The sequence below is a fragment of the Peromyscus eremicus genome, chromosome 2 (assembly GCF_949786415.1).
Source record: "Peromyscus eremicus chromosome 2, PerEre_H2_v1, whole genome shotgun sequence".
Taxonomy (NCBI): Eukaryota; Metazoa; Chordata; class Mammalia; order Rodentia; family Cricetidae; genus Peromyscus; species Peromyscus eremicus.
Window position 1 is genome coordinate 39,304,012 of NC_081417.1, and position 12,497 is coordinate 39,316,508.

The 12,497-nt window shown below is 42.6% G+C and overlaps 2 non-coding genes across 2 annotated transcripts; both read left to right on the forward strand.

Moving 5' to 3' along the window:
- The first annotated feature begins 474 nt into the window (after positions 1–474).
- LOC131905374 (U6 spliceosomal RNA) lies at positions 475–580 on the forward strand. Its single transcript, XR_009377903.1, has one exon. It is a non-coding gene; the product is annotated as a U6 spliceosomal RNA (small nuclear RNA).
- Positions 581–7,601: 7,021 nt separating this feature from the next.
- Positions 7,602–7,708, forward strand: LOC131905484 (U6 spliceosomal RNA). The gene has a single exon (XR_009377985.1). It is a non-coding gene; the product is annotated as a U6 spliceosomal RNA (small nuclear RNA).
- The last annotated feature ends 4,789 nt before the right edge of the window (positions 7,709–12,497 follow it).

A 12,497-nucleotide genomic window follows, 5' to 3' on the forward strand; every position in this document is an offset into this window, starting at 1 on the left:
TTAATCAACTTCCAGTTACCACAGGCCTCTCAATTCTGTTGACTCAACCACAGTTTCAGTTTCCCCAGCAGGCACAGCCTTTCCAATCCCTCCACCCCCTGATGACCGGGAGCCTAAAACATGAGTAAGAAACAATGCTAGAAGACACTAAGAGTTGTGTGTGTGTGTGTGTGTGTGTGTGTGTGTGTGTGTGTGTGTGTGTGGTGTGTGTACATCTCTGGTATTGTTTCTCAGGGGCTATCATCTTGTTTTTTGAGACCTGGTCTACCTCTGGGACCTAGGGCTCAAGGAGTAGGCTAAGCTGCCGGTCACCAAGGCCTAGGCTTGCTTCCCTTCCCTAGAGCCAGGATAACAAGGTGCACCACCGTGGCCCTTTTCACCTGCGAGTTAGGGATCTGAACTCGGGTCCTCATGAGCAGCAAGCACGTGACTATTGAGTCCCCCAAAGTTTCTTTCTTAAAAACCAAAAAGGCTGGGCTTGTTTCAGGAGCACATGCACTAGAATTGGAATCACACAGAGAGGATTAGCATGGTCCTGCACAAGGATGGCATACAAACTCATGAAGTGTTCTTAACAGAAATACAAGATACCTTCATAAAACAAGAACAAGAGACTTCACAAATGAAATAAGAAAGAAGTACAGAGAATAAAGAAAGAAGTACAGAGAATACCAGCTCTTAGAAACTAATAATGGAATGGAAGAAAAAAATATGGAAGGTAAAGGTGAGGAAGTCTTGCAGGAAACAGAACAAAAATACCAAGAGATGGACAACGGGGGGAGGGGGTGTGTGGAACACGGTAAAGAAAAATTACAGGACTAATTCAAAACTTCTAACATGAACTACAGAAAGAAAGCCATTTCTCTAGTAAATTAATCAAATGGTAAGCACAAAATTGTCAAAAATTTCCAAGAAGAGAACAACATGAATTCTAGCATAATGGCAAAGAAATGCTCCTCATCATAAGATAGAAAAATTTCAGTGTAAAAGTTCAGAATAGAAAGTATAAAGGCATCTTCAAAGTTTCCACAGAGGAAGAAACTGGTCACATGCAAAAGTTGAGAAATAAAAATGGTATGATCTCTTAGTAGCAACAGTGGGAAGTAGAAAACAGCGGAGCAATGACTCTAAAGTCTGAGGGAAATTACTTTCAACTGGAGTTCTAGAACCAGAAGAGAGGAGATAGGCATGTTCAGATAACCTGTGGCCAAAAAGCCAGGGGTAAACCTCAGCAGTAGATACTTGCCCAGCATCAATGAAGCCTGGACTTTATCCCCAGCATTAACATACAAAAAGCATTACTTCCCATGCATACTTTCTGAGGAAGCTATCAGACCATGTGCCCGACTCGGAATAACAGGATGAGCCAAAGGAGCCCGGGGAAGAAGCTGAGCGTTTCCAGGACGACAACAGAAGGAGAGCACACAGACAGGACCTGGAAGACGATATTCCCAGAGGAAGCTTTCTAGGGAGAAACAGACCTGAAAGACTTCAAGTTGCTGGACTTGACCATGGTACGGCATGTCTAGAACTGTGTTTAGAAAGACTTAGATACAAGTTCAAAGAAAACCAGCACTTAGAATGAATGGAGTGGCTCCCTAGCTATAAGATGAAGTGGACAGGCTCAGTGATGAGTAGTAATCTGAAGAGCTGGTCCACATTGGTCCACACTAGTCCACAAGTGTTTCTCAACTGTTTTGATTAAGACCCACAGTGATGCAAGCAACACAAGGAATCACACTTTATACAATGAGACAGCCCTAGATGAAATTACCATGAAATGAGCTTACATTTTTTAAAGATTTATTTATTATGTATACAGTGTTCCACCTGCATGTATGACTGCAGGCCAGAAGAGGGAACCAGATTTCATTACAGATGGTTGTGAGCCACCATGTGATTGTTGGGAATTGAACTCAGGACCTCTGGAAGAGCAGTCAGTGCTCTTAACCTCTGAGCCATCTCTCTAGCCCCAAGATCGATTATGTGTGTGTGTGTGTGTGTGTGTGTGTGTGTGTGTGTGTGTGTGTGTTTGTGTGTGTTTCGAGACAAGGTTTCTCTGTGTAGTTTTGGTGCCTGTCCTGGATCTTGCTCTGTAGACCAAGCTGGCCTGGAACTCAGAGATCCTTCTGGCTCTGCCTCCCAAGTGCTGGGATTTAAGGCGTTCGCCATGGGGTATATATTTGTTTTTTTATATGTAGCAAATTTTGATTTTTTTTTTTTACTTTGGTCTATTTAATTCAGGCTTTTGTTTGTTTGTTTGTTTTGCTTTGTTGTTGTTAAAAACATGTGCCACCACGCCAGCCCTATTTCAGGCCTTTTTAATATTGGTCAGAATTCCTAAATTGATTTCATAACTCAGTAATAGATTGTGATCTGTATTTTAAAATATACTGCAAAAGACTGTCATATTTTATCAAAAAGAAAACACACCTAGAGTAGAGAACTGGAAGAGTTAGATGTATGGGAAGAAAACTATAGACACGAGAGAAAGCATCCAAATGGAGCTTTCAAAAAACAATCCTATTGGACAGGCGGTGAGTGGGAAGAAGACGATGCAGGCGAAGGGTGGAGGGTAAAGGCTCAAAGGCAGAGAGACGACAGGTGTGCTAAAGGCAGAACACAGGGCCCCAAGTTCAAACCGCGGTGAGAAGAGCCGACAGGAGAGAAGCAGACTGAGACACTCAGGAGTCTGCTCTATCGGCAGTGAGGACCGGGGTATGAGGTGGAGGCTGCCAGCAAACTTCAGCAATCATCGCAAGATTCGTACTTGTGAATTTTATGTGCATGACGATTATATAAATTTAAATTTTAAATGTAAAACATACCATGTAGCTAGAAATAAAGCTGAACGGTTGATGAACCGACTCAAGTTCATTTTCTTCTTTTGAATTTTTGTCACCTCAACTTCCCGTGGAAGTAAAGGATGAATTGGTTTGGGCAATGTCAAAGCAAGTGTGTCCCTCACAGAAGAAATACCCTTCGCTATCAACTACAGTAACTGAGGTATTTCCTTGTACCAGGCACTCGGCCTGGACAGATGGTTTCACAGCCACGAGCTTGTACTGCTCTTGAAGAGGATCCAAGTCTGGTTCCCAACACCCACATGGCACAGCTCACAACTGCCTATAACCCCAGCTTCAGAGGAGCCAACACCTCTGGACCCCATCAGCACCTGCTTATAATTAAAAATACATTTTAAAAAACGAGAGAGAGAGAGAGAGAGAGAGAGAGAGAGAGAGAGAGAGAGAGAGAGAGAGAGAGACTGCTTTCACTTTTCTGAGGGGCCCAGGCTTCCCTCACATTAGACTTTTGCACATGCTGGTCCTCCAACCTGTATTGTACTTCCTGACAAATGATAGCAAACTAAATGTCAAAAAAACCTTGAGATGCTCTCCTGGTCGCACAGTTCAGGATACATGCCCTTTGCTGTGGGCTCCTTGGGCACTCTCCAACACTTTTAACCCTGAATTACAACTGTTTATCTGCCTTCAAAATGAGATCAAAACCAGGCTAGGGCAGTGGCTCAGTGGGTAAGGCACTTGCTGAACAGCCAGGTGGGGAAAACAGTGAGTTCTGGCCTCAGCTGCTGAGCCAGATATAGCAAGAAATCCTGTCTCTATATAGAAGGTGGAGCTTGATCAAGGAAGATACCTGATGTCAACAGATCCTCTTCACACAAGTGTGCTTGCACACATTTGAACATGCTCGCAGGCACACACATGCTCACACAGGCACACTCACACACCCTTCACAATTAGACGAAAACTAATGAGACAGCAGAGGCCAGGCTGATTTTCGTTACGATCAAAGCCCCATTCATTGATAAAGTGCTGTCCGCGGTGGGCACTCAAGAAGTACTTCCTAGATATAAAGCTTACGCTCATTGAACCCAAATACAATGCTAAAGTCGACATCCTGATCCTACAGCCTATATGTGAGAAGTCAGAGTTCGTTCTAAACGAGAACCAATCTATACTCTGCCTACTCGACCTATGATGTAAACTGACCTAAAAGTACAGACGGACCCTGTAGACGGGCTAATGAGAAAAGCTCAACTAGGTGAGGTACACTGCAGAGTTTCAAGTCAAACAAATAAAGAGCTATTGTGAGGTAAGAAATGTAGGCATGCAATTAATATAGGGCTTTAAGAAGATTAGTCTCCACTGGAATGTAGGGTAGAATGGAAATTTTTTTTCCTCTCCTTTATTAGCATACATTTTAAGGTGTGAACAGATCACCACACCAATATGGCCAACCAACCACAAATGCTCAGTTTGCATGGGTGAAGTATAGTATTTATTAACAAGGGGTTTTGAGGGTTTATTATGTTCTGTGTGTGGTGCTAATATAATCAAAGAACTTCAGGGACCAGAGGTATAGCTCAGAGGGAGAGGGTTTGATTAACAGGCATGAAGGCCTGGATTCAACACCCTGCATGTAAAAGAAAAACCAAACCAACCAAACAAAAATAAAGCAGCAACCATTTGACTTGACTCATAATAAAAGGAATACAAAGCCTTGGGAGCTGACCCATGACATATATGTCAGCATTCACGTAGTGTAAAGAAAATATGTGATGCTTAAAACGGAGGAGAATCCATTGGAAGGGGCTGAACTTGCTATTCTGGTAGAATCAAGTCATAGTTTCTCAATCCTCTTACTCCGTTAGTGCTTCTGAATAAATAAACAATTTCAAAGACAACCACGACTTCCAATTCTAGAGAGACGTCTGTTGAATGTGTTTCTGAGAGCCCAAAACTTTCTGATGAGGAGCAAAAATACAAACAGGCCAGGAAGCTCCAATTCCAGTAAAACAATGTAGAAGGCTAGAAACACACAGTGCTTACGGTGGAAATACTAGAGAGGGGCAAGCGGTTGAGTTTTAGGACCAGTGAAAGGAGACACAGAAGTCAGGGGAGACGTCCTGAGGAAGGGGCTCTTGTTGCTCTTACAGACTAGGAAACAACTCATTAGCAGAGTCTGTGGAGCGTATGAAGTTTCAGTTTTAGCTTTTGAGGACTGTCCACACTACTGTCTGCAGTGGCCGCCTCAGTTCACGTTCCCACCAACAGTGTGTAGGGTTGGCTCATCTCTCCCCACATCCCAGGCAGCGTTTGTTGGTTTTTTTCTCTTGATGATAGCCATTCTGATCAGAGAAAGACAGAACCCCAAAAGGAGTTTTGCTTTGTATTTTTCCTAAGGCTAAGGATGTTGAACACTTTTCATATATTATTGGTCACTTGTATTCTTTTCTTTTGAGAACTGTCTATTCAATTCCTTAGCCTTTCATACACTGGATGGTTTGGGGGTTTGGTATTTGATTTCTGGAGGTCTTTATAGATCCTAGCAATCAATCCTCCCTCGTGTAGTTGGAAAGATCTTCTCCCATACTGAAGATTTTCTGTTTAATGTGGCCCTGTTTGGGCTTGTTTGTTTTTTGTTTTGTTTTGTTTTAATTTGAGACAGGGTCCCATGCAATCCAGGTAATCTCCAACTTGCTATGGAGGATAACCTTGAACTTCTGAATCTCCTGCTCTCCTTCATCCCCCAAATCTATCAAACTGAGGGCACTGTGCAGGCTGGACAAGCACTGTACCCACTGAGTTACCTTCCCAGAACCTGTTTTTTGTTGTATACATGTTTACTAGAAGTGGCCTATGAGGTTGCACTATATGAAACTGATTATCTATATATCTGTACGTCTATATAGTTGTATTTCTAACTAGTAGACAGATGGCACATCAGTCTGAAGGATAAAGAATACCAGCCATGGTATAAGGCATAGATTTGGGAGTTATCAGCACAAGACACAGGCAAATCCATGGAGTAGTTTTAATTACCTATTCACAGGTAATACAGTCCAAAGAGAGAGCAACAGACACCTGGGTACCTAACATTAGGGGGCGTGGCTTTGCCATCCTTACATTTAGGTTGGAACTCATCTTAAAGAATCACTGTCCTGGGGCTGGAGAGATGGCTCAGAGGTTAAGAACACTGCTTGTTCTTCCAAAGGTCCTGAGTTCAATTCCCAGCAACCACATGGTGGCTCACAACCATCTGTAATGAGATCTGACGCCCTCTTCTGGCCTGCAGGGATTCGTGCAGACAGAAAACTGTATATGTAATAAATAAATAAATCTTTAAAAAAAAAAAAAGAAAGAAAAAAAAAAAAGAATCACTGTCCTTTCCTGTGACCCAAAATTCTTCCTTACAGCTTAATAGGACACAAAGAAAAGGTTGTGCTATGTCTTCATTTGAAACAACTAACAGAAAAACCAAGTTAAGGCAGGAAACGCAACGAACAGTGAACAGTATTTGGTAGCCAGGTGTGGTGGCCTGTGCCTGTTATCCAACTCCTGAGAGTTAGAGACAAGAGGACAAATTCAGGGCTGGAGAGATGGCTCAGTGGTTAAGAGCACTGTCTGCTCTTCCAGAGGTTCTGAGTTCAGTTCCCAGCAACCACGTGGTGGCTCACAACCATCCATAATTCGATCCGGTGCCCTCTTCTGGACTGTAAGCATACATACAGACAGAATACTGTATACATAATAAGTAAATAAATATTTTTTTAAAAAAAGAGGATGAATTCAAAGGCATACTGGTTACCAGTATGAATACCAGCCAGGCTGTGCTACATGAGGCCATATTGCAAACAAAACAAAACAGTAGTATTAGGAAGATGGGAATGATACTCTAGCACCCAGAAGACTGGACGAGGAGGGCTGCTATACTCAAGGCCAGCCTGGGCACACACTGAGCACCAGACCAGTCAGGGATACACAGTGAGATCCTGTTTTAACTCTCCCTACAAAAACAATATTCCATGGAGTTGGAGGTGTTGCTCAGTGGTATAGTAGTTGCTTAGGATGAGCAAAGTCCTGAGTCTTATCTTCAGTAATACACACACATACACACACACACACACACACACACACACACACACAGACACAGACACACACACGGGGTGGGGGCTGGGAAGATAATTTTCAGTGAGTTGTTTACCTAGTTTAAGAAAATTAAAAGCCCAGTATTGTGGTATACACTTGTAATCTCAGCACTGGGGGAGGAAACAGGTAGGTCCCAGCACAGCCTACTGGTGAGTTCTAAGACATTCCCTAAATAAATAAAATGAGTAGTAAAAAGGTATTTTTTTTTTATTACTACAGCTACATATTTACTCATTTAAAAAACTGGTGAAAGCCGGGCGGTGGCGCAGGCATTTAATCCTAGCACTGGGGAGGCAGAGCCAGGTGGATCTCTGTGAGTTCGAGGCCAGCCTGGTCTACAGAGTGAGTTCCAGGAGAGGCACCAAAACTTCACAGAGAAACCCTGTCTTGAAAACAAACAAACAAACAAACTGGTCGATGCGGCACATGCTTGTAATTCCAGCATTGGGAGTGAACAGGCAGGATCTCTGGGGCTGGCTGGACACCTAGCTTCACCTAATCATCAAGACCTAGTGAGAGACCGTGCCTCAAAAAAAAAAAAAAAAAAAAAAAAAAAAAAAAAAAAAAAACACCACAAAACAACAATTTCTTACTTAAGTTCATGCATTACAACCTGTTTTCCATTTTTCCCTCCTTTTAAAGCTGAACATTGTGATTGCTTCGGCAGCACATATACTAAAGTTGGAACGATACAGAGAAGATTAGCATGGCCCCTGCGCAAGGATGACACGCAAATTCGTGAAGCGTTCCATATTTAAAAAAAAAAAAAGCTGAACATAAAGCTGCACATGGTGCTGCATAAGCACTTCCCAAGTGGAGGCAGAGAATCAGGAGTTCAAAGTCACATTCACCTACATCGTGAGTTGGAGGCCAGCCTGGGCTACATGTGACCCTGCTTCAAAACTTTAAAAAGCGAGGAGGGGACAGGATGATAGTGCAGTAGTAGAGCCCTTGACTATAGTCTGAATAAGACCCTGTACTCAACTGCAAAAACAACTGTAAAGTAAGAAAGCCCGGACTGTTTAAACAGTACGTGCAGAACCATGACCCAGCACACTCAACGGCCTGTCCTCTGGTCTGCCCAGGACACCTCCGATGTGCTCAGTGTGTCTTGTTCTTTCTTTCAGATGGGATCTTCCTATGCAGCTCAAACTCACTACGAAGCTCAGCCTGCCCTCCAAACTGGCAGTCCTCCTGCCTCAGCCTCCCAAGCGCTAGGATTACATGCATGTGGCACCAGGCCTGACTTAAAAGTGAATTCTTTCAATAGAAAATAGAGGTTTTGTTCTGACAACTTCAACAGTTTTTAAATAAAACATGCTACCGACGTGAGATTCCGTCTACTGTTTGTTATTTGAAAACATCCATTCAAAAGTAAAGACCATCAAACACGTTGATCCATTCTCTGTCACAACACACATTTCAAATGGTAAACATTCTAAAATTTTTGTCAACGTTGGCATTTTAATTGCACACAGACCACCCTGGCCCCAAACAAATATAACAAAAGCAGCAGCTTCTCTGTTGGCTTTGGATGATCTGAACCACACTTTTAAACTCCTGTTTACTATGATTCCTGCAGCAAGTCCCAGCAGCACATTTTAGAACTTGTGCAAATTTAGAAGTAACCGTTCCCCTCAGTTCATTTCTGGTGAATGGCTGTGTGGAACTCTGGATTTAAGTACAACTACATTACTGTTCTCTGGTTCGTGTAGAATAATTCTTGGATTCACGGCCATGCCAAGCTAAATGACACTGCAAAGGAACCCTTTGTTTTCAAACAAACCAGTACTTGGCTTTAGATAATGCTATCAAGAATCTTATTCATGTGGCAAAGCCTAGCTAAAGCTGCAAAAGTTGAAAACAACAACAAAAACTTCCATCTTTATTGAAAGAATCATCTTTCAAGGTTTTGTTTTTTCATAAGAATTTAATAGAACCACAGAATCCGAGAGGTGGAAAAACTTGGAGTTCTTTGCAGTCAAAGAAAATGAATTCCCACTTGCTCAAGGTTACGAGTTAGTTAGTGGCAGATCTAACGCTGGCGGCCAGGCTCTCAATTCCCCAGGTGAGGCTGTTACACAGTGTGCACCAGCAGACGGTCTCTATCCACCAGCATTTACCAGGGGCCATCTTCATGCCCTTCACTGTGCCCGGCATTTTCACAGCCGCTGTGTCTCTCACAGGTCAGTTCATAAGTTATAATCACATTCACTCCCTTAGACATTCAATGTTGCCAAGAGTGCTGCCACGTGATCTAAATGGAAGGATGTAATTCGGTTACTGTGGTAACCACACTACTGAAGAGGATGTGTGTCAACAGCCGGCTTCTCTCTCAGACATTTTCCTTCCAGAGATGGAAACAGATTTAGATCGCTTGGAATTGCATTTTTGAGTAACAGCCTCTTTGCCAAGACGTATAAAGACGTCTACAGCTACCGCCTTCTTCATGGTCTGTATTCTTTCCCCCACAATGCAATCCTGATTGAGTCGTTTATAGATACTGTGTGGTACCCATACTTTCTCCTAAATTATTATTTCATCCAATGTACCGATATGATGTTTCCAGCTCTAGATTCCACGTATGCCTTCTAGAATTTCTTCTCTAGATCATGACCTCACATCCTTCATCAGGCCAATGGCCATTTAAATGATTATTGTTATGTGATAGAACGTATGAACTGAAGGACCATGCAAAATACATGTACAGCTTTTTTAATATCAAAATGTGGATATTTAATTTTTATAATTTCAAAACACTAGTTTGTTTTTAATCAAGAATATGTTTTGTGTCATATAACAAAAAGTCAAATTATATTTTTGGAAGTGCATTATCCATAAGATTGAAAGGTCCAGACAGTTTTGGCCGAGAAAAGGAACTTACTGTACTCAGTGTTGATAAGTTGTCTCTGGCAGCCTGATCTCATGCAAGCTTTTCTACTCTTGAATATTTGAAGACATCTATTTTACAGAATTCTCATAGATGTAAACCAAACACTGTCACAATGAAACACAAGTAAGAACAGTTAACTAGTCACTAACTTTGGTTAGGATGAAGATCCTGTTTGGGAAATGTCATCACGACTAAACATTAGCAAATGTATTTTTCAACACTTCACATTAAGTTGATCAACGTAAGAATGTTAATGTATCTGAGATGGGTGTCAACACTGTTTAAAAACAATTCCTGTGTATTTTGCTAGCAAATCTTATGATATAGACACAGACTAACTACAGACCTGACAAACAGCCCAAATTTAACTTGTAGTCAAATTATAATATTTAAAAGTAAAATTTATTATTGGCTGTGATGGCACATACCTTTAATCCCAGCACTTGGGAAGCAGAGGCAGGCGGGTCTCTACGAGTTCGAGGCCAGCCTGGGCTACAGAGCGAGTTCCAAGACAGCCAGGGCTACACAGTGAAACACTGTCTTGAAAAACAACAAAACGAACAAACAAAAACCCCACATAAACAAAGGAAGTAAATTTTATTATTATTGTTGTTGTTGTTATTGTTGTTTTTTTTTTTTGTTTTTTTGTTTTTGTTTTTTTGAGACAAAGTTTCTCTCTGTACCCCTGACTGTTCTGGAACTCTTTCTGTAAACCAGGCTGTCCTGGGACTTACAGAGACTGTGGGGGTGGGGAGTGGTCCTTTAGCTACATTGAGCAGAAAGAAGAGAGAACCGTCTCACTAAGATCGGGACACTCACGAAAAGGGAATGTCGCTGCCAGTCTCAGAGGAGTACAGGAGCTTTAAGAGGAGGCCATGAGCAACTGCACACCAACCAGTCAGATAACTCGGAAACGCACAAATCAGTAGAACAAACTAGCAAAACTAGCCCAAGAAGGAACAGAAAAGACAGAGCAAAGGAAAGAGATCAAACTGGGAATCAGAAAAGCTTTACACAAAGAAAAGTCCAGATACAAATGTCGCCCCTCATGATTTTAGAAACTATCATTAGATGAGGCCCTGTCTCAAACAAACGAAACACTGAAAAGATGAATAGCCCAATTTTTCAAATGAACAAAGATTCTGAATAAGATACTTCTCCAAAGGAAACATATGGCTGGCCAGCAATGCAGAACATGGAAAGACACACAGCATCGAGTTAGCAGGGCCCTGAAAATCAAAACCACAACGCCATTCCACATCCACTAAAATAGGAGATGAGTAACAAGTGTTTGAGGGTATGTGAGGAAATCCAAACGCTGGTGGCCTGCAAGACAGCTCGGCGGGTAAACTGTTGGCCACACGAGCCTGGCATCCTGAGCCCCAACCCTGGAGCCCACATACAGGTAGACGGAGGGAAATGACCCCACAAGTTGTCCTCTGACCTTCACATGCACACACACACACACACACACACACACACACACACACAAATAATAAATGGACATTTAAAAAATAATGCTACGCCATTAGACACTAACACAAAAACTATGAAGTCCAACAGATAGTCTGGAAAACAGTTTGTGAATTCCTCAAAAGTTAAACAAGAAGCACCTAAGGTCCGACAATTCTGCTCTTAGGTATACTCCTGAGGAAAGTGAGCACATATGGCCACACAGGATTTATTCGTAAATACTCACAGTGACATTATTCCTTACAGCCAAAACATGGCGATCACCCAAATGCTCCTCGGCGGATGGCAGAATAAGCAAAGCACGGGTAGTGTGTCTACACAACAAAATGTGTTTTAGCAACAAAAATGAAGCACTACACGCTTCAACATGGGTGAACCTTGAAAACATTGGGCCAGTGAAGAAAGCCAGTGACAGGACACTGCATATTGAATGGCTTCATTTTTTATGGAACGCCCAGAACAGGCAAACCTACAGGTGTGGAGAGACAGAGGGCTGAGAACAATGGGTCCAGGCTTCCTCTTGGGGGACGACAGTTCTGGAACTGGGGAGAGATGACGACTGTACTTCTGAAGAAGCCACTGGCTGAGGGCTTTCTCCTCTGGCTTTGTTTCGGGTTGTTTGGGAAAAGGTCTCAGGTAGCACAGGTCACGTCTAACTTGCTGTGTGGCAGAAACTAACCTGAACTACAGACGACTCTCCTGCCTCACCTTCCCAAGTGCCGTGGTTACAGACAGGTACTGCCGCACTTGGCTCTCTGAATTGTGGTTTGAAAGGATAAACTTAACGGCGTGGGCACTATATGTAAACGCAGCCACTTTCCCAGACACCACTCTCTCTACTTATTCTAACATCTTTCTAAGCGTTTGTTACTGTGCCTTTTCTCAGCATCGTTCTCCTCATCTGTACTAGCTGTGTGCCACCAGAACAGGATCTCTGAAATGGAGCCTGTTGGAAAGAATAGAACTTCAGCCACTTCTGGAGGCTAAACCCCAAGTTCAAGTGCCTGTATCTGACCTGAAAGGCCCTCCTTTGTCATGGTACCATGCAGCAGAGAGGGACAAGGATGAGGAGGGTCCCACCTTGTATCTACACTAGGCAGAAAAGCACCAATCCACCTCCATACACCACTTGAAAACAGCATTAATCCAATCTAAGGACAGAGTCCTTTCAATCTAAACCT